General features: G+C 31.9%; 1 protein-coding gene and 1 long non-coding RNA gene across 2 annotated transcripts in view; one reads left to right on the top strand and one right to left on the bottom strand.

Annotated features, from left to right (window-relative positions):
- The window catches only part of LOC148272750 (uncharacterized), a 120928-nt gene that overhangs the window by 67910 nt on the left and 26699 nt on the right, over positions 1–26319 (top strand). The gene's annotated exons all lie outside the window — the stretch shown is intronic.
- On the bottom strand, positions 1867–3320 carry LOC148272751 (uncharacterized). Its single transcript, XR_015824784.1, has 2 exons — positions 3211–3320; positions 1867–3113 (listed from the first exon to the last, which is right to left on the bottom strand). It is a non-coding gene; the product is annotated as an uncharacterized LOC148272751 (long non-coding RNA).

Genomic DNA, 26319 nt, shown 5'->3' with positions numbered 1-26319 from the left:
CATAAAAACATAAATACTCCGATGGAACTTTTTGTGGCGAAAATGATTTAATGTGACACCTGAGCTTGTCGTCTTTTACAAATTTTAGCGATATTTGGTCTAAAATTTGATATAGCTACTCTCATTTCTTCATCCAAATTGCTAGTTTTTTCCGTTTCTTTGTTTTAATATTGGTTAATGTCGAGAAACCTAGCTCACACAAATATGAGGTGGGAAGCTGTAATATTTAAAATAAAAAAAAAGATGCATTTACGTTATAAACAACACTGTCGAAATAAACATACGAAAGATTATTTAATCGCAGGGTCTGTCTATTAGCTAAATAAACGCAATAACGTAAGGGGAATCTCCTGCGTGGAAGTCCTAGTAACTAGTAACCGAGCAACGGTTCTTGATAGAGCACTTGACCGCTGGCGCTGTTGTGACTTGAGCGCACACAATTTCACTTTGCAAGAGTGTTGCCATCTAGCCATTATATTTGCAACTCAAATCACACAGTTAATAAGTCAACACTAAATTTTGGTTTTCATAATTTCGCGGAGCACTTGCAAACAAGCTCGCGAAGCACCGGTTAAGAACCACTGATCTAAGGACCAGACAAATTGTCAAGCAGGTTACATCTCGTACTGACACTTTATTTGCTGTGGGAAATTACAGAACCAACTTAGGTTTTACAATGAAGTGTCCAAAGACAGCTCGGTTAATGTATCTCTAAAGCAAAAAGATCTCTACAAAAGAAAAATAATAAGATCACTTTTCGAAAGATGAAACTTATTGATAAGGCAATAACTTGTCTATCTGAGATAATAATTATTTCTTTGTTTATTTTTTGCCATATTATGTTGTTTACAATATGTAACTTATGTTGTTTTATTCATACTTTATACATGTTAAATTAATTGAATGTTTATGCTATAACTGACAGGGATTTAATTTATAACCATTCGATTGGTTTGAATAATAAAAAAATGCGAACCAAAAATCACATTAGGTCGCATACTGCGAATCTAGCCACTTCATATGATTTTTTTGTTTTATGCATATTTTTTTTTACATTAAAAACAATAATTAATAATAAAATTAATTTAACCTCACTGGAATTACTGGGTTACTGGGCCGAGCTTTTTTTTTAACTGTGAGAATATACAAAGAAGACTATACTTTTGTAAATGGAGTCTAGAATTTCAACAGTCTATGCGCCCAGTAGCTGCAAGACTTGTTGCAATCTAACTACTATTTTTAAAAATGAGTTTTTGAATATTTTTATATTTATATCATTCAAACACTTAACTTCACTGTCAAATTAAAACATAATTGAAATGAGGGCTAGACTACTTAACGTCCGTGCGCTTTGTAGCTGCAAGACGTGCTGTAATCTAGCTCCTATCTGTTACAATTGAAATATATCATAATTTGTGTGGAGGAAATAGAATCCCAATAGCCTATGCGCTCTATAGCTGCAAGATGTGCTGAAATATTTATTTATTGTACAACGCCCTTGAGGTGATTTTCACAAAAATAGCGCTACATAAATTATCCAACTATAATAATAATAATAATACAAACGAAAATTGCAAAATGTCAAGATAGTTTTAAACACTACGTATTTACGTTTATATTTAATTTCTGTACACATACTATTTAGGTATATTATAAAACTCACGATTGAAAAACAAAAACTTCACATAAACTATACGTTAATGCAGCGGATGATTCAAAACTTGTCTGGGCGAATGAGACAATCCATTTTACTTCTACCCAGCTCCACTATCTATTTTTTACAGCCTTTTTGAACATTTTCTCGTTACTAATTGCTTTAATGGACACTAGAAGTAGGTTATAGATTTTAATAGCTTCATTATTTACTATCACGTTTAAGTTTATCGATTTCTCTACATAAAGAAGTGTGGATATTTCACATGGCTATATCCCATTGAGTTAAATATCAGATGGGATGTGTATCTAACTGCGCATTTCTTTTAAATGTTGCGGGGTATTGTCAACCACTCAGAAATTATGTGGGGTATTCGTTTCATACACATGATAGTCTAATTCACATTCCAATATAGATAACCAACGTACCAATAGTCATGTTTGTTGGAAGGTCTAACTCAATGTTGGTCAATATTGGACATTATTAAAGGAATCATCACCTACAGTATTTGGTTACATGTAGAATTCATTATAATTATTTTTTTAATAAATTGAGAAAGCAAAGTATAAAACATACAAATGAAAGCACAACAAAAACTATAAAAAAACACCATAAAAATTCAAAGAAATGGATCAATAGGATAGTCAAATAAATTTAATAGCAGTAACCTTTTTTTGCTTCACGAATTACTAGCATTGTATTTTAACTTATAGAAACGGTACTTACCTTAAAGTAACGAGTAAACGTTTTACAATAGGTCAAATAAATTTTATTATATAGAAAGCAAAGAAAATTTCTTATGTCACTTCAATTTGTTTAGTTTTTTTAAAACGTAATCGTAGATTTTGTCGACAAAAGGTAAGATTTTTTGTTTTTTTTTACATCTATATAACTTTTGATTGACTCAAGATTTCCTAACGATCATTCTTGAAAACCTAGTTTTTGTTTAAAAAGGTAGTTACTTGTTGGCAAATATAGATTTGCCGGTATTCTTCGCTAGGAATATTTCTAAGGAAGTCAGCTACAAAACGCGGAAATCATTACCCACCAATCAAGTGAAAGGAAAAGAAAAATAAGTAAATCATCTAGAATTATAGCGTAAGTATGATTTGGTGATCTAATGATGATGATGATGGGTAATTGAACATGTGCAATTTGCGGTTGTTCACATTGATTAGCAAAAAATTAAACCCGATAAATCCATTTAAAGATTTTGTAACTGGTTGCATAAAATAGGCAGGTTGATCATTTCTGATAATAACTGACTTTTACAATATTCATTAAATGAATAGGGCAAAGAATAATTATAATATACCAGAAAGCGCGTAGAACAAGGTTTGCATACATCGCACTGTGTCCAAAAGTTTCCCAATAATCCCCCCCTGCACGACATCCCGTCTGCACGCATGCGTGAAGTGGCCGCGTAATGTAGCCAGATTGCGAACAATTTATCATCAACCTTAATATATAATTTAACCTACACTGTAATTAATAAATATTGTAATCTGTTGGCTTTCCAAAATAAAATAAAATAATAAAAAAAAAATAATCATAACACAAGTATAAGTTTTATTTTTATTTTATGTTATGTTTTACCACCAAAAATATTTTACTGACTGGACTAAAAAAAAAGAGGTACATTTTTTAGGCAAACGTAAAAAAAAAATTAATTATCATTTATTAATTCATCATCATTATTCCCTTTCCGCATCTAATGGTGCATAAATCACTGCATTGGTATACAAGATGATCAGTCTTACGCTTCAGGCACCAGCCCAGGGACTACGAAATATGATAGTGTAAAAACATCCTTTTACAAAAATATTTCATATCAACCATGTCGGGAATCGATACAATAGATACATAAAAACACGTTCAAGAATTGAATCAGTGGCAAATATAGGACTAAAGGAGATACGGTCGATAACATCACATGTAACGCAGACGATTCAACCATAGTGACAGAATCAAAAAATGATTTACAACGCATGTTACTCAAGTTTCTTCTAGCATCTTAGAAATTTAACAAGAGTGTCTATCTTAGTTAGTCAGTTTTCTTTCAATGTTTTTTATAATATAAATAGTGATACGAGTAATTATGAGTAGATAAATATAATTCCTGGCGATAAAATGAATATCTACACACCCTGAGAGATGCAAACTGATTATAGATGATAAGATATAAGAATAGGTGATGTCTTTTTAAATACTCAGGTTTAAAATCTTGCGCCACAGCGCCCTATACTCCGAAGTGAGGAAACAAATGAGTAAAAAATAAATTGGTATTTACGCGATGTGAAAAATCTGTTAACTATTAATTCATATAAAAATCCATATTTAAAAAAAAAAAAAAACGTTTCTTCAACTCTATGAGGCTAAGAGCCCTGTGTTGAGTTAGAATACAACATAATAGAAAGTGGAAGCATGCATATTATTATAGAATACTACAAATAAAAATTTACAAAAATTACGTAAATTCCAATAAATATCCGGACAATATATAAATCTATGCAATGTCTTGCAGAAGTCTCCTGCGATCGTCTCCTCTCTTAGGCAAAATCCAATCCAAATCCAAACTTGTACACTTCTGAAAATGGCTTTTGTTTTGGAGAACTTTATATGTTCATACAGAATATTGAACACTCTTGAGGCCACAAAAATTAAATTTCTCTGAGCCAAAGTCGTTCGTGTTTTTGGTATTAAATATTTCAAATTACAGGAAAACTTCCTACGAGCATTCTGATGGGATCTTCTCCTGTCACCACATGACCAGAAATGTGTCAATGACTCTTTTTTTAAAATTCTTTATTTACGGTAACTTTATAAATTGAAACAATGTCTCAGATGAGAAAGTTGGGGAACATCGAAGCATCACTAAGAATCATTTCTTGTCTTTTTATAAGGGGGTCCATGATAGACACTGTGCAACCTCTCCAGCCCACTATACCATAGGTAACTACTGACTGGAAAAGAACAAGAGCCAAAGTATCTGTAGATAAATAAATTATAGAAGAAATCAGAATGCTTTCAAAACAAATTTCATTTTCACGGATTTCTTTCTAACCGATTGTCATTCAACGTCGTTTAAATAATCATAATGCCCCGGTAAATCCAATTAATTAATCCGAAGAATACAAAAAATGTCAACTGATGTTTTTATAAGTGTTCATTGCCATGCGTTTCAAAGTGAAACAGGCAAACGAATTACAAAAATACAATCGATCTTTAAACCAATTTGAATGCACGGTTGCTAAACCTCAACATTAAATTGTATATTAAAGATATTTTATTAAATTTATTTTGTATTTTGCGTTTATTTTGAAGAACTTTAAAAAACTGTTTATTAAAAGAAATGTAAGCGTTCTTATGATTTACCCAAATATTTTATTTTTGAGGGCAATTTTCAAATGGGAATCAAAGTGGGGTAGAGTGGGATTCGAACCACGGACCTTTGAGCCATGAGACCACAACCCGATTCTACTAATAGTATACTATTGAGTGTACTATTATTTTCAAAAGTAAAAAATTGGAAAATTATTTCGCCTTATAAGTGTAAAGTAAAATGACTAATTTTATCTTGATATATGTAATTCCTCTGTACGTGTTGTTGTCACCAACAATATACCTACATTCCTTACAGTATCCTCCTATGGTGGTATGTGAAGTTCAATAATAAGACTTATTGTAGTTGACTGTGGTTTATTCTGAATGCTTATTATATTGTGGTAAGAGAGCGACTGTTTGCTAGGAGAGACAAATCTAGAATGACTTGCCAAGCTGTGTGGGTATGCAGACGACTGTAGATATATTGTTGTCACCAACAATATACCTACATCTCTAACAGTATCCTCCTATGGTGGTATGTGAAGTTCAATACTAAGACTTATTGAAGTTGAGTGTGGTTTATTCTAAATGCTTATTATATTGTGGTAAGAGAGCGACTGTTTACTAGGAGAGACAAATCTAGAATGACTTGCCAAGCTGTGTGGGTATACAGACGACTGTAGATATATTGTTGTCACCAACAATATACCTACATCTCTTACAGTATCCTCCTATGGTGGTATGTGAAGTTCAATACTAAGACTTATTGTAGTTGAGTGTGGTTTATTCTAAATGCTTATTATATTGTGGTAAGAGAGCGACTGTTTGCTAGGAGAGACAAATCTAGAATGACTTGCCAAGCTGTGTGGATATGCAGACGACTGTAGATATACTTTGGTTTATTTTACCAGAACTTAAGTATTATTTACATGTGAACAATACTAACGAATTTCAGATTGTGGTTATCAGTGGTTTTTCAGGCTCTCCTTATTCCGTATCCTCTGGTATACAACAAGGATCCAATCTAAGACCTCTACTCTTTCGGATATATATAAATGATGGGGCTTTAAAAATTAACTTTTATAAATTTCTTTTATTTGCGGGTGACCTTAAAATAATCCAAATTGTAAAATCAATTGATGGCTGTCATAAACTACAAAATGAGCTTTATTCTTTATAAGATCGTTTCCGTGTGCGTTCTCCCGTGGTGTAATTACTGTTCTCCGGAGAAAACATGCTTGCCTATCTCCGTGGCAATGTCTCGGAACAATGTTTTGTACTACAAATTACTGGTTATATGCGCTGAATGATCGAGTCCTGGGACAAAACAATATTGTATTGTGAACGGAGTTTCAGAAAGGTAAAAAAATTACAATCGTTCAATCAACTCTACGTTTTAGTAACTCGAATTTACTCTTATCGAACTAAGGCCCTAAGAGCTTTTTTTTTTAGAAAGTAACGTGTAGATAAATATTTTAAAGTTTATACATAAATAATAACGTAAAATGATTATTCTCATTCAAAATAAACAAAGGAACACAATTCTTGAGTTTTTTATAAGTCATCATAATAATTTCCCTATTCGCACCTAGTGGTGCACAGGACACTGAATTAGTACACCAAATGCAGTTAACCTTGATTACTAGTTCTATATAAGTAAGGTGATCAGTTTTACGCTTCAAGTGGCAGCCCAGGGACAGTGAAACATTGTAATGTAGAAAAATCTTTAAATTCAATATTCCTCAGTCTCCCTGCCAGAAATCGAACCTGGGGACCCAATCGAGTTACTTTTTCGGGGTTTTACTCGAGAGAAGCAATTAAATAGAAATCACTCATCCAGGAGTGATATTTCAAATGCTCTCGCGGCCGTAGAAAAAGCTTTTATCTCGCGTATTTACATACAAAATACGCAAAATGAAAGAGTTTTCTACGGCCGCGAGAACGGTTCTGAATAGCACCGCAGGGTTGTGATTCCACTTCATACTATTTGTATTCTTCGTCAGTCCGGACACGGAGATTTTTTAAACGTACCTACTTGGTAAAAGATGTTGAGAATTGAATTAATAATGCGTTGCTTATAACGTTTTCGCAAAATGTGTTAAGTATTTAAGTAGTGAGGATTAGTACACTAAGCACGGAAGCAGAGCAGACATTCGCAACACGGTTGCTCAACTTGCAGCCGCTTTACAAATAAAACAATCAGATTCGCTTGCAAAAGTACGTTCAAATTTATTGAAAACCTAAAGGCAGTTTCGAAATCCTTGTAGACAAATAATGTCACGGTCTTGATACTAAAACGCAGCTAAAAATGAGACAGCACCACAAAAAAATCCTATCAATGAAATATTTACAATTTGTTGAAAATGGCCGTAAAACAAAAATATTTATTTATTCGTTTCAACATTTTATGTACATATACAGTTTACATACACTTTAATTTTATTTATTTATATATACGCCCAATGGGCATTTTTAAGGACATAGAAAACGATTATAAAATAATATAGAAAGAAGCAATGGTATATATTAGACTCGGTGAGAGTGGAAGCGGGAGAGAGGTGTTTATAATTTGATTCAGTGATCGTTTGAAAGAAGACATCTTTTTATCAAAGAAATCATGACTGGTATGTTTGTTGGCAGACCTATGAATACTGGGCATAGGGGAATGAAAACCATAGTTAGTTCTGTCGTTATCGGTATAAAATAGTAAGTTTTATCTGAGGCTTCTGGTTAGGATATTTCATTTTATTGAGCTCAGTAATTCAGGCGCATTAATGGGTGAGTTAAGAAATTTAAATAGGACTAGGAGGTCGGATTTATTTCGACGGTCTTGAAGAGAAGATACATTTAAGCTAGTTTCTAACTCATAATACGTATATTGGTCGCTGGATAAGCCCAGCCTATCTTTCTTAAAAATCGATGTTAAAGTGATTCCATATTTTTGATGTGAACATCATAAGATGGAGACCAGATACTCTGGGTGCGGGCGAACTAGGGAACAGAAAAGAGTTTTAAGTCAGTTGTGCTTCTGTTAATAAATCCGAGGAGTTTAAAGGATTTATTGATAACATGTTAAATATGAATTGTAAAAGAAAGTTTCGTGTCATGCATAATACCTAAACTTCGTATAATAGACACAGATGAAAATATTTCATCGTTCACTGCGTAGTTTGGATTTTCCAGAATGCATGAATGCGGACATATTTGATAGAACGTAAATATTTAATTCCATCATCCACCTCAGATATCCTTCTCCCCGTCTCTGTGAACTAGAGTATGCCGATGATGCGGTTATAATAGAGTATTTTCACAAGTCAGGAATAACGTCGAAATTATAATGTATATTTAGATCAGATTTTTACGATTCTTATGATATAACTTTTGATTTATTTATTTATTTAATGCATACAATTCACAACTTTATCATAGCACAATTATATTTTTTTATGTCCCGACTTGTTAGAAAATTCCGTGTTAAGTCGGGACTTTTCCATATGTAAATTAAAACATTTATACACATATTAAACGATAAACAAAATAATCAAAACAATATATAAAATAATAATTTTAAAAATCCATGTTAAGAAACGGAATGCAGAAAAGTTATTTAAAATACATGGCAATATGTTATTCATAATTTATGGCAATTTTGTAATTCAATTTGGTTATTAATTGATACTTAAAATAAATACAAAATAATTAAATAAAGTAATAATAGTAACACATCCATAAAGTAGAATATGTTGTGTAATAAACATAATAATTTATCATGTCATGCTTTGATTAGCAATAATTAAAATATAAATTCACAAATAATTAAGTAGCACTATTAAGTTTATTCAAAGATGATATACATGTATACGGCATGCCGCAGCGAGACTTATTTTTGGAATCTCTAAGTTCAGTCATATCACTCCACTACTTCCGGAACTACACTAGCTACGTTTTCCACAGAGGGTCGAATACAAACTCTGTTGGCTTATGTATAAGTCACTGCACAACTCTGCTCCGGAATATCTAAGGGAACTATGCATTCCAGATGAACTAGCTGACAGGCGTCTCACGCTTAGATCAGCTACGTCTATGGCGAGAGGAAAAGTTATTATACATATACGCAAACAGCGCACTAAATTTAGTGAACGCGCATTTGCGGTCGCAGGCCCTATGGCATGGAATGCTCTCCCAGCAGAGGTGCGAGGCTGTAAAAGAGAAGTGATGTTTCGGAAAAAACTCAAAACCCACTTGTTCTCTAAATCATTTGAATAAATCCGTAGCACGTGACAACAAAATAAATTGTTTTAACTAAATTACAAATTTAAAAGCTTCAATTAAATTAATTTAACAATAGAATCACTATTTAAAGCGCCCTTGAGGTATTTTATTACAAAAATGGCGCTATATAAGTTATCCATAATAATAATATATGAAAAATAATGAAGACAGCATCGATATTATGTATTTATTCCCAAAGCAATTGTATACAGTAATCTCTACCCCGCGATTAAATCCAATTATGGATCTTCATCTTAAATATAGACTTTGTTTTGGAGAATTCAATATGTTCATCCAAGACTTTGAACACTCTTGGAGCCATATATGGAAAGTGTATCCGAGCAAACATCGTACGTGTTCTCGGTATTAAGGTTAGGCGAAAACCTCGTACGGGCATTCTATTGGGACCTCCTTCCGTAGTCGCCTGACCAGAAATTGGTCAATACTTTCTTGATATAAATTTGTCGGATATCAAGTACCTTTAATAATTGAAATAATGGTTCAGATGGGTAAGTCGGAGGACACCGAAACATAACTCTAAGAATTAGCTTTTGCGCCTTGATTGGGGTTAATGACAATTGTCGAGCAACCTCCCCAGCCAATTATGGATAGGCAGCTACCGATCGGAAAAGCTTAAAGTATACATTTTTTAGAGTGCCAACGTCCAGGATGTTTCTGAGTGAGCTAACGACATGACACAGTTTTCTTAATCTAGATGTATTTAACATTGTATTCAAAATAAGTTTTCATTCATAATTATCGAGTTAAAAAATGAGCATAAATAGTATATATATATATCGACTTGCGGTTGGCATCACTTCGTTTTGACGTCACGCGTTATGACTTTAAACTGCGCTTCTATTAAACATTGCGAACAAGTTTGGCGCAAAAACGTCATATGTGCCGTTTGTCCCACAGAACGCGAAACGACTCGTTTTCGGGTAATTCAAAATATGCATATTTAAAACCTTCGTAAAAAAATATCCGACGTCGCACGACGTACAGACAATGGCAGGTTTCTAAAATAACCAGGAGTGTGGTTAAGAGTAGCAGGCGTCACATTCAACAGTATGAAGGCTGTCTGGAGATCAGATATTTACTCAGTGAAAACCAAATGCCGCCTATATAACGGATGCGTAACATCTATTCTCCTCTACGGATGCGAATTGTGGGACCTCACCAGGACCCAAAACAGCAAAATTCTGAGTTTTGAGAAAAGGTGTCTCGCAGCAAACTCCGGTGGCAACTGTCGTCAAGCGGAGGCGATACGGTTGGCTGGGTCATATACTTCGGGTGCCTCGAAGGCATCAGGTTCTCGTCGTCCTGGACGTCTACTGCTGACTGTTCGTCAGCAGTTTATGTCAGAACTTCGGGACGAGAACCTGATTTAGGAGGACGCGAAATAGTTAGCAGTTAATAGATATAAATGGAGGCTCTTTGTCGATACTATATGCCCCAACTAGGGAGCGGACATCGTGTGATGATGAAAATGATGAAATATTTTCTTTCAAAAATAAATCTTAACCTTTCCGGGGTATCTAGAACCCCATCCCAGGTAGCATATTTTTTCAATAACTTTTTTGTTAAACATAATATTCTCTTCAAGAAAATATAAATAGATTGTACAAGGGGTGTGGTGCAAATACATATCTAAATTTATTTCAACAGATGGGGAAAACGTTTTTGGGAAGGGAATATGGAAGTCTAGGCACTTACTTCACAAAAGTCAACAGATGGAAGAGTTGAGAAAATGTGGATGTTCAAACATGGGCAGAATTGTGAATGTTACACAGTGTGTAAAGTGGCCACTTAAACCAGCCAATGACAGGCCTGTAAATGCATAAGCCCTGTAAATGCCTAGATTTCCATACTTTCTTCTCAAAAACGTTTTCCCTCTCTGTTGAAATAAATTTAAATATGAACAACTCCCTAGGGAGAAAATCTAGCCAGTCTGCAAGCATTTGGACATACTCAAACATTGTCAAATATATATCTGCTAAATATTGACAAATGTAAAAGTATAACCTCCTGTAGATGTAAAAGCCCGATTAAATTAACATATTATTTAAATAGTATTGGTTTGACAAGAGTATCTAAAATAAAAGATCTAGGAAATTTTCTTGATGAAAACTGCAGTTTATTTTTCATATTAATCAAATAGCTAATGATGGAATGAAGATGCTTGTATTTTTTTTGTGAGCAGTTTTTAATTTAAAACCAAATTTTACAACGAAACAATTGTACTGCTCATTAGTAATGAGTAGACTTAAATACAACTCTTCGGTATGGTCACCCTTTTTTGAAATCCATTCTCATGCAGCAGAAAGAGTACAAAATAACTTTTTGAGCTTTGAAAATTAAAATTCCTGTATAATCCTTAGACTATGATTTCTTAAGAAGTGAAATGAGATTATTTAAATTGCCAGACCGTAGAGTTATGTCTGATTTGTAATTTTTATTTAAAATATTGAAATCAATAATTGACAGCCCTGCTTTGCTTGAGCTGATTCAATTTCAAAAATTCGGTAGGTGCACAAGAAGTAAAGAAATATTATTTTGTTACAATCAATACAATATTTAAGAACCAAATTTGAAATGCACTTACCTTTTTTCGAATAAATAGGCATTGTGATCAGTTTGAGCAAACATTTTTTTTCTTTTAAATACAAATTAAGTTTATCAATTTAAATGTAGCCTCACTCAGTATTTTACTAAAAAGTAAATGATGTTTATTTTTTCTATTTATTAAAACACTTTTGTTACATAAAGAGTTTACATTCATATGCTTAAGGGGGAGCATATTGCATTGAGGCAATTTCTTCCTACCTACGCAAACCGTTCAATTTGAGAAAATTTAGTGGTATATGAGCATATTGTTGGTATATTGTAGAATTTTGATTATAAAATAAAACACTGAAACGTATGTATTTTTCGCAGCATATCTTAATAATTTTCTTTGTTATAAGAATTTATGATGATTAATCTTACGTTTCAGTTACTAGTTAAGACTATGAAATATTCTGGTGTGAAAATACCCTTGTAAATAAATAATCCATTTTAACCATTTCGGGAATCGAACCCGATATAAAGTGGTAGGCAATCGCGCTGACCATTACGCCACATTCTTAATAAAATTAAGAAAACCTCAAAAAATTACCTCCTAGAAATAAGTAGGTAGCATAAGGGGAGATATTTTTTAAAATTAATTTGAGAACGATGATTTATGGGTATCAAATAACACTAGACAGATAATGAAAGATTGCGTGTAAAAAAAAGCAGGCCAAAATTATAAGTATTACAATGCAATGTTTTTTTTAATCGTTAAAAATGATGAAAGTATTCAATTAAATTTTTCACAGATGTGTTATATGAATAAAAGATTATTAAAGTCTGTTTGGAAATCACGATTGCTAATGATTATTCTTGGTACTATAAATATTTTAAAGCGCTTCATTTTTTGGTCAAATATTAATTACGCGGAGAGGAAATATTAATAATCACAGTGGTCATTTGATCATTAATTTCGCTATTGCATCTATTTCAAATGTCTATCAAGTTTTTATTTTAGTCATAATTTTTTTTCTTACTTAAATAATGTACGTCAATATATTGTGATATTACGACTCTACAGGGGAAAAAAATGGAACAATAGAAAAGTTGCCACGTGAGGGATACTAATATGCACGAATAAATTGTGTGACACATCACGAGTATATTAATGATGTTTTGACATAAATGAGTACATAGTTGTTAAGTTACACCTTAATTAAAAAGGCAATTAAGAAGAAATTTCGAGTATTTATTTTTATTTTTGCACCACAATAGGCCAGGAGGACCAATTACAGTGGTGAATTACATCACAGAACACTCAGGTTTGAGAAAAAACACATTCAAATTTTGTGTTCCTCCTGGGAATCGAACTTGGAACCTTCCGTGTGTGGGTCAAGTATCTTAGCCATTGCGCCACGAAGGTCGTCTTAATTGTATGAATAAAATTGAGATTTGAGCCGTCATTAAATTTCTCACTAAACTGTATAAATCGCAGCATGTCTATTTGAAAGAGATGTCAGCAGTATACGAAAATTCTTGTCCTGGTAAAACCATGATTTAAAAATAGAATAGTTTTTTCAGAGGTAGTAAAGATCATTTGAAGACGACTTACGCCCTTGACAGTCTGTTTTTTAAAACGTTGAAAAAAATGTAATAGCGGATGCCTGTTTGAACAAAAATCAACTGGCTACATGCATTAACTACTCTTCGGAAATTGTCGTCCGTCTTTAAAAAAGGCGTATTTCGAATTTGTTGATTTTTTTAACGACTTTTCAAGAATTTGTTTGGAAAATATTCGCTCGTATAAATAATGACAAATAATCTTACTTTATTTTTCTGTTTTCTTAAATTATTTAAAAACAGTATGATGCCCATTTATTTCATAAATATAACTTAATTTTTATTACAATATTCATGACTCAATTTTGGCAAAAAACGAGATACGCCTTTTTGGAAGATGGACGATGAAATGTGGCTTTCAAATATAAAACCACTTTGCCTTTAGTCCAGACATGGCCCCGTTTGATAAATATTTATTTGCAAATAAAAAAAAATCTCCGAAGCAAGAAATCAATTTGGCAGTTTCAGCCTATTTTCAAGACTAAACACCTTTTTTACGAGGTTATAAATAAATTAATTCATGGATATGAAAAATTTGTACGTGTTAAAAAATAATATAATGAAAAGGAAAAATATCGCAGACTTTATAGTTACCCCCCTTTTCCTTCGTTCCACGAATTTTTGGACCGACCCTCGTAACTTCATATGGATATAATCAGTCTTGTGTTAGACAAAAAATAATACAAAAGTAATTATTTTATTTATTTATTTATTTGACGGCTTACGCCTTTAACGAATTATAAAATAACAATTTGAAAAATCAAAATAAAACAAATTACATAACACCTGTATACAAGTGAAAATAATAAAGATACATAAAGTCAGCAGAAAAAAAAGAAATAACAAAGAGAAATTAAACAAGAAATTATAGCATGGGTATGCAGCAAATTAACAATAAATAAAGAGTTTAAACATAAAAAGTATTAAAGCAACAGAGGCGACGTATCGTAGCTTAAATAGTTAAACAAGCATAACACTTTGTGGGTTTTTATAATTTAGAAAATAAGTGATTAAAAAGTAATTATTTGAATTTTTATGAAGATAAAATAAATAAATATAATTTTCCATTTTAAAATTTTACTAAAAATTTCACCCGAAACTCGCTGACTTATATCTTCAAAAAACCCAAAACAAACAAAAAACCATTTCGCCGTTTCCCCGTGGGAGTAGGCAGCGAGGACAGAACGCCACTTTAGTCTGACTTTGCATACATACTTCTCTCTCTCTACATTCATGCATATTATCATCACGCACAACTATTATTCCGACTTAAGACATGTCCATCTAAAAGTTTTTGCTGAATTTGATCATGATTTGTCTTTCTTCGTCTTCCCAGTGTTCAGTGTCCATCAACTATCGCATCGTGAACCTTTTGGCCGTTCTTTCGTTGTCCATTCGCTCTGCATTTCCAAACCAACATATCACTCATTTCTTGATTTTGTAGATAATGCTTGCCACATATAAACATTTGAAGCTTGTGAAAGATTTCTTACTGAAATTAGTGGACTCAACACATACTTGTTTTTAAGAAAACTTTAATTAATCTTAATTAAATCTATTACGTTATTCGGAGTTACCGAAATAATTGGTCAATTTTTAACAAGTCTTAAATAAGTACCCGTACTTATCCTAATCAAATTTTATCACAACTAACTTCTAACACCTAGTAGTGCATAAAGTACTGCATTGTTAAATCAAATGCAACGTATCTTGATCATATATTACAGGAAGGTTAAATGATCACTCTTACGCTTCAGATGCCTGTCTTGTCCAATAAAATATTTTAATTAAAACATTATATAAACTAATACTTCATGCCTACACTCCTAGAAATTGAACTGAAGTAGGCGAACGCACCAGCCACTACAATACCAGGCAGACTTCTGTCTACTCGAATTCCTTTTTCAGGATTTTTACCTGTATTCTTCCTTCCTTGTTTTTTGTATTTTTTTTATTCAGTCTTAAAATAATAGTACAAACATAATACATGAATGTTCTAATATTAACTTACATCCAATTATCATTAAAATATATACTATTTATAAACATTTCTGAACAAAACATGTACATTTGAAAGCTATGATGAAAAATATTGAAGAGAACAAAACATTTAAAACAAATTCACCATATTACAAAACAAATCTCCAAGAATAATCCCGAGAAAAAGAACAGATACACAAGGATAAAGTCGTTGCTACATTATTTAATTAAAGAGCCTACTCATTGTAAACAAAGAGAAACCCCCCAATGCAATGATTTTCGTTTAAAAATTAATTAAATCATAATTTTGGAAAACCCACAAAAAAACGACTTTTTTAAAGCCAACCCGAATACAGAGCCAACTTATCTGCTACACACGTGTTTTTACCTTACATTTAAATGAAATGATTTTTTTTGGTCTCTTATTTCTAATGGTATTTCCTTACAATATAACTGGACAGCTCGGTGCATCAACGACGTGTTTCTATGCATTAGCGAGTTCTTCTTACGAAATGGCGGCCTTACTTCATTTTTATATCTAATTTCATATCCGTGTTCACATTGATTCTCTTCAATCCGTGCCTCATGTCTGAGGATGGTGATTACGCCTGACTCCAGGCATGGCTCGTCTGTGGACAGTCTCCCTCCACCTGGAACAGTCTTGTGCTCTTCTATAGACAATCGTCAGTGATGATTCTGATAACTCAGTGACTGTACCCCTCCATCTTATCGGTTGACGTCCACGCGACCTTGTCCCTTCGACACTTCCTAGGAGAATAGTTTTCTCCGAACTATCAGAATCTCCCCTGGAAATATGCCCAAAGAACTGCAGGATTCTTTTCTCGCACATGGATATCAGTCTTTCTCCTATGTCCAGTTCCTGGAGAATAGATGCATTCGTACGTCTGGCCGTCCACGAAATCCGCAGCACTCGCCGCCAATACCACATCTCGAAAGCTTCGATTTTTTTCTTTTCAGATTCCCTGAGTGTCCAACACTCCACACCATACATGAACACTGAGAAAACCAAGGCCTTTGCCGGTCTCTTTTTGGTGTTAATGGTTATACTGCGATTCTTCCAGATCTTCACCAGCCGACTCATAGCACTTTTGGCAATACCAACACGTCGCCGTATTTCACCTTCACACCCACCGCCATCGCTAATGAGAGAACCTAGATAAATGAAATTGTTGACTCTTTCTAAGTTGCGTAGTAAGGATAATGACGCTACTTTATTAGCTCCATCAATGATCATAAGCTTAGTTTTGCTCATATTTATTGATAGTCCCAGATCTAAACTAGCAGCATCTATCCGGTCAATTAGTTATTTCATTTCAATCTCTGACGATGCAATAATTGTGGTGTCATCAGCATATCTTAGGTTGGATAACTTCCTTCCTCCAATTGTGAACTTACTTGTCCAGCCGTTAAGTGCCTTTCGAATGATATATTCACCATATATATTAAACAAGACGGGAGACAAAATGCAACCCTGTCTAACACATTTTCGAACTGGGAAGTTATCTGATAGTTCATTGTTGAAATTCACAATTGCTGAGCTTTTATTGTAAAAGGATTTTATCAGGCAAATAAGGTGTGCTGGTACCCCATCCCATTGAGGACAACCCATAATTTGCTCCAATTTACACAGTCAAAAGCTTTTTTATAATCAGTGAAACAGAGAAACACAGGTTGTCACATTGATTAGAAAAAAACCTTTTAAGTCAACTCTTTTAAGGAATAACCATTAATCATTTTGTGAACAAAAATTATTACTTTAAAATATATCAGTTGACTTACTGTCATAATTTTTTATTGTTTCAGCATAAATTTAATCCGAGTGCATCTATTCTTTTTCAAAATTGCTCTCTGTACTTGTACTTCTTAAAATTGGAAATCAAATTATGGTAAAACGGTGTTCGAACTTTAGATCTCTGATTTAGACTGCGTAACACTACCATAGTACCGTAACCCGATTCTTGTTTAATGTAAATAATTATTTTAGCATTTATTGAAACTGTGTTAGTCAAGGAATTTCCACAGAACTATTTAGCATTCTGAACTCACGGTTTACGGCGGTGGTAAAGTAAAAGACAACGCAGAATAAATGACATATTTCCTAAGACGTAGAACGCGATGTTTCTCAATTATGAAATTAATCTTCTTCGCCCTAAAACCTTTAAGACTGCAAATCGTGCAACGTTGTTGCAATATTCGCGGAAACGTTTGCTCTGCTAACAACTTTGTATAAAATGAACTAAACAACAGAATCAATCCATGTTTAAAGGGCATAAGTCACACTTTTGGTGATTTGGACATTTTTATGTAAGATCATTTCAAAAATACATATCTTTTAGTCCTCATTCAATATACAACAAAAAGGCTCTAATCCAACAAAAAAATTGTAGATAATTGCTACGGTGATTTTTGTTCTATGTTAACATGAAATTAGAATAAACCATTGTATTAAGTGCCAATACTTAATGAGTGTCTTAGCAATAACGACAGCTGTCAGTTTAGTAGTTTTACCTTAAAAATCCAACGTGACACCCTGCACGATATTAAAGTTATTTTAACATGAATAAAGAGGAGAATTCGACGTGAAAGCAAAAACAAAATTCTGCTAACTACTGTATAAAGTTGTAAACTCTCTTTTTGACGCATCAAAAATACTTGAATTGATTAATTTTAGAGTACCTGCTCTCAGCACTAGGAGTACTTAATTGTTTCATTGCTCCAGTACTTCTTCCAACCAACAAAACAATTCATTGATACCGAGACTGCATAGGTTAGGTAACACTTATGGAACGACTGCAGACATTCTGTCCAATTCTTTACTACCTTATAAGTCCACAATATCAAGTTTATTGGTAGCTGCTCGTCAAACTATTATTGACAATCCAATTCCATAAATTAAAAAAATACTTACTTGTTTATTTTTATTACCTTATACTTGATTTTTATTTTTTACTATTATATCAAATTGCATTGTCGTATTGGCAAATACGCATTTCATACATACATATTTTTATTTCTTCTTTTTTCGCGATAATATATGCTTGCTTGTTTAATTATTTAACTTAAATTTGTCTTTCTTGCTTACCGTAACACTTTATTTACTATATTTGCTTTACAGAATTTATTTCATAAGCTTATATCTTTGCATTTTTTGTTCATATGCTTACTGTTTTTTCTTGCATACCTTTGTTATTATTGTTTTTTTTTTTACTTTTAAAACTTTTTATTATATCCTTTCTAACTAATTTCACATATTTTTTCTGTATATTCTGTGTTTATTATGTAGTATGTTAGCATGTATTTTATTTTTATTTTTTGTAAATGCCTTTTGGGTGGAACAAAATAAATAAATAAATATTTTTTTTAGATGAACCCATACCCTGTCTTTTAAGAGAAAATAAGAAATGTAACCTCACGTTGTTACTACGTCACTCTGACGTAAAACTTGGTTAAAATAAATACGGTAGCTTTCAAGTGTAATAAAATTGATTTTTGTAATATTTTTTAAATAATAAATTAATATCGTGTGTTATTATTATCTTCGTGTCTTGTACATTGATCTGGTGGACTTCCAATAATCATTCTTTGTGTGCTATTTAATCGGCACATAACAGTAAGGCCGCATAAGTATTGAATCTCATTTAAAAAGTAAAACATGCTTGGGTACCTACATCGGTTGCCTGAACTGATCATAATAATGATAGCCGTATAAATTTTTATTTTTTTATCTTTTTTCTTTACGTGGAGCTATTTGTTCGATTATTAATAAGACATAATTATAAGTGTTTGCCGACTTAATATTTTGACCAAAACATCTCAGTTGGTAGCAAGGTCATTGAGTTATAAGCCTCAACATGTTTGTTAAAATATTGACTAACATTGAGATGAAGAGGACCATCAAATAATGAATGTTGTACACACGCGCACGATCAATACGTTTTTTTAAAAAAATAATAAATTTTTATTAATTTAGATTGGTACAAAAGTAATTTTTTTTTTTTTTGAAAATTGAATATTGAGTCCAGACATTTACAGGGCTTGTGGCCTGTCATAAGCAGGTTCATGTTCGCATCACACACACTTTACTATTGTCCATTTTTTTCTTTATTTGAACATAAAAATTTCTGCAATGTCTCCATCTGTTGATTTTTTTTAAGTAAAAAAAGGTGAGAATTTCTTTTTTTATATAAATGATTTGTTTTGTTTTATCTCCATTAATATAATTGTTGTAAAATTCGGAAGCGGTCGGTAAATTTGACATACTGTGGTTTTAATTTTGATAATTTCCTTCTTCATACTTAATGGAGCATCGGGCATTGGATTGCATTTTTAATATTAGCACGTCTTTTTTTTGTGGATATCTATCGTATTCTTCCAGCAACATTTATTGAAAGATAAAATTAAATGTACACCAACACATAGGCCATGCCTTTTTGTTGTTTTTTGTGTTTATGTTATAGTGTATTTTTTTTGTTACTTGTGTAAATTATAATAAATTAAATAAATAAATAAATTGTATATCGATTAAAACAACATATTTATAAATAAATATTTAATTTCCACCAATAGTTTTACTTTTAATTGCATTGCTATAATTTTACCCTTTAAAAAAAAAATAAAGATAAATATTTGCGTTCTTATGATTTACCCAAATACTTAATTTTGACGGCCATTTTCAACGAGTTGTAAATAACTAACTAATAGAAAATGGGAATTAAGTTGGAGTAGAGTGGGATTCGAACCATAGACCTTTGGTCCTTGAGTCCGAGACACTAGCCACAGGACCACAACCCGATTAAAAAAAAAATTTAAAAAGAAAATATTACATATATTGTACATATTAATCGAGTTGTGGGCTAGTGGCTAGGGTCTCGGACTTACGAATCAAAGGTCCATGATTCGAATCCCACTCTACGCCAACTTGATTCCCATTTTGTAATAGTGAGTTATTTACAACTTGTTGAAAATGCAATCAAAATATAATATTTGGCTAAATCATGAACGCAAATATTTATTTAAAAATAAAATGTTCATACCGCACAATTTTTTTTGTGTTTATCATATAATTATATTTACTAATTAGTCATGTTATTTGCATATTAATTTATCATTTAAATGAGGTATAATATGCTCAGTGCACAGACTAATTTAAATATTTTCGGTAGTAACCGGTGATTTTTTGTCGTGATAGAACTTTCGCTTGGTAAAAATGTATATTGTCAAACTAATAATGATGTTTTCTTATTTATATTAATATATTCTCTGTAAAAATACTTTTGAAAATAAATTGAAATTGCTGACTTGACTTTTTCATCACTTGTAAATATATTTCCTTAAGGTTTTTTATTTTATTTTAATAATCGGACGAGGCCAAGTTTGGACCATGGGCAAGATGGTTTAATATTTGCAAGCCACATTTGTTAATAGCAGTCATTGCAACATTGCTCTTATGCACGGGTGTGATGTCCAGAAAAAGCAAGACACCTTTGGTCAATTTTTCTCTCCGTCCTTTCGTTCTCAGTTTCTTTTAACCGCTCTTCCGGATTATAGTGACCAATTTCTTTAAAGTCTATCAACAGGATACCTTCTATATCCAAAAAGCCAGAAGCCATTCATTTTCCGGCCACTTGCGATACCATGAACTTCTTGGCGGGTGGTGTGCCCTTATTGTGCCACTTCGCGGAATCTTGCTTCGATTCCGACTGTCAAATATAAGACCACATTTATTCCTGGTAACAATATGATCCAAAACATTATCCTTATTGTCTCAACAGAGGTCTGAAATCGCGCAAACTCTAGACACGCTGATGCTTTTGGCTTTTGAGGCGGCGCGGCGGCGTCGTATGCATTCTCGGCAGCCATCTTGCACTGACCACTGACTTAAATTAATAAAAACAACAAAATAAACCATTACGCCGTTTGTTTTACAGTCAAACATAGCTTGCAAATTGTATAGATTTACTTTAAAATCGGTGTAAAAACTATAATGGCGACAACATTATTTCCAAAAATGGTCCTGGTAATTGGCCTCTGCGATCCAGCGGATTATTTCCCGCGCGGTTATATTAAGTCTATGGTATATGGCAGTAGTCGGCAAACTTATTAGTGAAAATGTCCCAAAAATATGGTTACCTGTCCAGGGTTCAAAAACAAAATTAATAAAAAATAAATTCTAAACTAACTTTCCTTCAAAAGTTCACCAAAAATTTATTATTATGAAAACCATAAGTCCAAGGAAGAGATTTAAATATTTTTTAGTTTTGTAAAGTACAAAATATTTATTATTGTTATTTTAAGATTTTTTCTAATTAAAATACAAACAAACGTTAATGCTTTTCATGTATACATAACTCAGTGATTTTACACCCGAACTGTATTCTTCATCCAGCCAGAATAGGCAAAAAAACACACTCATACTAATCAATATTTTCTTCTTTAATTTAAATCTAAGGTTCTATTACGCTTAAAATTAAAATTCGGTATGGTTATAAATTCGATGTACTCTTAAAACATAGCCAGTCAGACCAGTAATTAGGAAAAACAACATCAAATTCCTATAAACTTTGGTGAAATTTATGATGCGGTTTATTAAATAACGCAAAATACTATTTCCTAACATAATTAGAAAATGTTCAATGCTGGCTCAGTAAAAATGTACTACTTGCTCGTTACCCAAGAGTATGTTAATCGCAAGAGTTATTTCACGTTTTTCTTTGCGCAAGGTGCGTTTTAGCCTAGCAATTGTTTTATGCTTTGTTCGGGCGCACTTGACAAATTACCTGTTGTAGTGTTTACTATTTACACACACCGGTGGTTCATTATGCCTGGAAGAGACATTTTATTTTATGTCACGTGATTCTGCATATTTCAACAATTATTAAAATGCCACAAGTAGGATTGATTCAATGCCTCAGCATGGTGGGGACCAGAGAGTAGAGACCGGCATTCCATTCCACATCTTCCTGTTTTTTTGCAGTTACCATTTTAATGCAGTTACCATGCTTACGCAGGTATCAAGGTTACCATATTGATTAAAAACAGTGTAAAACAACCCCATGAACTGGCGACCCCGACGTGACAGACCAAAAAGCACGGGTCAGCATTTCATTCCACAGCATATTTTAACACTTAGAGTACCGGCCGAATCCACATAGAATTTACCCTGTACCTGGCCCATTTTTGTGAAATTTAATGTTTTGTGAAGGGTTTCTAAACATTGACATAATTTTGAAAATACTGGGTCAAATTAATTCAAACTTCGCATATTTATTTAAAACAATTAAAAAAGTTATTTTTTATTTTTTAAGTTAAGTGGCTACTTAAACCATCCAATGACAGGTCAGAAGCTCTGTAGATGCCTAGACTTTTATATTACCATCTCTTAAATGTTCTTCATCTCTGTTGTAATATGTTAATATTAACAACTCCCCGGGGAGTTGAATCCAGTCTTTGTCTACAAAAATTTGGAAAAATTCAAAATATTGTTGGTAGTATTAAAAGTTGTACATATAATTCAACAGATACCCTTAGAACCCCAACCTTCGTTCATTATCGATTTTATTTTGTTTTATTATTTTTTATTCCTTTTCTTTTCTAGATCCATTTCCTTTCTTTTTCCAAACCCATACCTGACCCCACTTTCCTTATCATATAATGTGTATAACACAAGTATTTTCATAAACATATTTATAAGTGCAAGTTCTGCCCAGTAAAAAAAAACAGCTGTAACTTGAAAATAAATATGTGTTTTTATTTAATACATACCTATATAAATATATACACATTTTGATCAGTTTTTTAGTTTGCTGAAAGATACTGCTTTAAAAAATAGGCCCCAAAAAGTTCATTTATTTTTTTACTTGAAGTTTCAAATAAATACATATATCGAGCCACAGTCGGTAGAACAACGTAAGCGGCATTTTTGGCGAATTGGGTTTTTTTAAGGAAAAGTGTTCCTTATTGCCCTCTGTACGAGTGTAAAATACATCATAGCTCTTTTAAATTCACCTGCCACATTTAAGGATATTTATATGTATAAAAAGAAAACAATAGATAATTTAACAAAAAAAAAAACAATATTTACAAATAAACTAAAATTATTTGCCAATTATATCTAGTTTTTTATTTTTATTTTATTTTTATTTTCTTTTATTCAGGAAACATACAGTACAGTTACAAAGTTTAATATTTTACACAATTGGACCTTATTCTAATGGACCAGTGAAGTTTCCATATTAAAAAGCAATTAAATGTAAGGTTAATTATGAAAGTATAAAAAAGAGAAGGAAAAAGAAAACATAAATGAAAGTTGTTTAAAAATTAAAATTTAAGTAAAAAAAATATATTTTAAGGTTTGTAGTTTGTAGTGAGTATTTACAAATGGAAATAATATTTAAAATGAAGAAAATTTGTATGTAATTATTAAAGAAAATATAAATGGAACAAAACTTAAAAAAACCTTCTCCAGCACAATTCGCTATTTGTCGCTTACGTTGTTCTAACGATAATGGCTCGATATAGTATCTTTGAGAAGGAAATACAGCATTTTATATTCATTCATGTAATTTAAACCCGTCAATAACAGAGTTTATGAACTTTTTTTTATTGGTTTAAGTAAATATTGTGCACACTCGTACCTATTGTGTTTTGCAAAAAGGAAAACACGATGTCAACAATATCAGTATGCATTATTATTAGATTTTTTTTAATTAAGTGTCTTTTCCTTCATAATTGGGAATAAACAGTGTATTCGTTGAATATTTATCAATATATACTAACAAAGTTCGATCGTCTGTTTGTTTGAATTATAATATAAAAGTAAAAAAAAACAATAAGGTGCTTTTTTTAAAATGAAAATATTTGATGAATAAATGCTGAGTTTCATCGTGTAATCTTTTCCATCAAATAGTACGTAGATATCTCACAAGAGATGTTCAAGTTTCCATGAACTTAATTACGTGATCGTCTTTAAAGCAATTCATAACATTTGCTAGATCAACTTCATTGCTTTTTTTTCCATTAGCATTTCGTATTCATTGCTTTATTCATATTGACCTTAATTTGACACACATAAAGTAATCATAGAATCGTAAACAAGTGGAGCCTAAATTAAAAGATAGATATTAGGATTTTGTCAAAAGTTGCAGTTGGTACAGAATATAAACGAAATTCAAGTAATAGGTAGTATTACCCTTACTACTACCCTGAAAAATAACTATTTACAAGAATATTGACCATTAGCACAAAATTAATCAAAGAACATTGAATTTCAAAATATCATAGAGACATCATAATATCAGTCTTTACTATCATAACAATATATGATATGTGCACATTTCGTCTTCCATCATTCAAAAAGACGTATCTCGTTTTTTGTCGAAATTGAGTTACGAATATTTTAATAAAAACAAAGTTATATTATTGGAATAAATGGGCATCGTGCTACCTTAAAATAATAAATTAAACCCGCAAAATAAAAAAAAATGCGAAAAATTTCCAAACAAATTCTTGGCATTAACAGGGTTTATGACATGTCATTGGCCATCTTAAGTTACCATTTTGAGCATTGTATAACATTTACACTATCGCGGAAAATTTTTCATTCACCAAACCCATCTTTAATCAACTTGTATCCGGTGAAATCTTATACTAAAATAGTTTTTTAAAGATTTGGACTCGTTTGAACACAATACTGTAAAACAAATTATTGAAAACAGTTTTTAAATAATTTTACTGTTATTACATTAAGATGTAAAATTATTCATGTAACAACATTGCAAAATAATTGATATGTCAAATTTATCAACAATTAGCAATGATAGATTTAAGAATTTGATTATAATGTTTACATTGATTGATTACAAAGCTTCACGTTTAGTTGGGAAAGTATAAATATCTCCTTCCTGTTATTTTTAAATACATTATTATGTAATACTCACAACAAAAACTTGCCTACGAATCTATCATTAATTCATTTATCTTGGTTGTAATAAAACTAGTCAAACAATATAATGCGCGAAAAGATATTCATACATATACATCTTTGTTTAGAGATTTATCAGTAAGTTTTTGTGCAACAGATCAATTAATTGATATCTTAGTATCAAGTTATAATTAAATGTTTATATCGTAATGATTAAATATAAAAAAATATATTTACATTATTTACAGATTGTTTACTGAGTGGGGTATTGTGTATATAATACAAAAAATGACAGCACTAACTATTTTGACAATAACTCAATCTTCTCTGAGCAGTTAAGGGTTTTTTTTTAATGTGACATTCAAACAGTTGTTTTTTGTAACAATAATTTGGCAATGAGATAAGGTAAATACTTAAAAATACTGTAAGAAATGTACTAAAATGTTATTAAAAAAAAAAACTTTATTGTTATCCGGGTATTAAAAATATAAGTGTTTTTTTAAAGATAACCTCTCTTCAATTCTCGAAAAATTTGCACTAAAATATGCCGTGTTTTCTTACACGCGGTAAAAATTAAAATATTCAATTGCAACGCAAAGTGTCTCGAAAATGTATGAAAACAAATATTAAAATGGTTTTAATAAGAACGAACTACTTGGAATTACGTCACTAGTTTTTTTCTTAACAACCGATCAATTACGGCGTTATGTATTGTGATGGATTTGCAGTTTCTGGGAAGCCAGCTTATCGAGACAAGTCTCCGACGACAACTTGTGACGTCATGGGCGGAGTATTTACAAAATTACAAAAATGTAAAAAATCATACCGATGATAATACGAAACATTATAATAAATTTTCCAATATATACTCCATGAACAAATAAAAAAATTACCACTGAACGTCCTCTTTGTCCAGACGTATTAAGAATACAGTTCTCTGTAACCAGAACCCTGAACGAGGGTTTTCGACTCGATGTCT

This window comes from Micrasema longulum, unplaced genomic scaffold (assembly GCF_059751315.1).
Source record: "Micrasema longulum isolate JH-2025_06_02 unplaced genomic scaffold, ASM5975131v1 h1tg002200l, whole genome shotgun sequence".
Taxonomy (NCBI): Eukaryota; Metazoa; Arthropoda; class Insecta; order Trichoptera; family Brachycentridae; genus Micrasema; species Micrasema longulum.
Note: the sequence above shows the minus strand (reverse complement) of the source record. Positions and strands in the feature narration are given on the sequence as shown.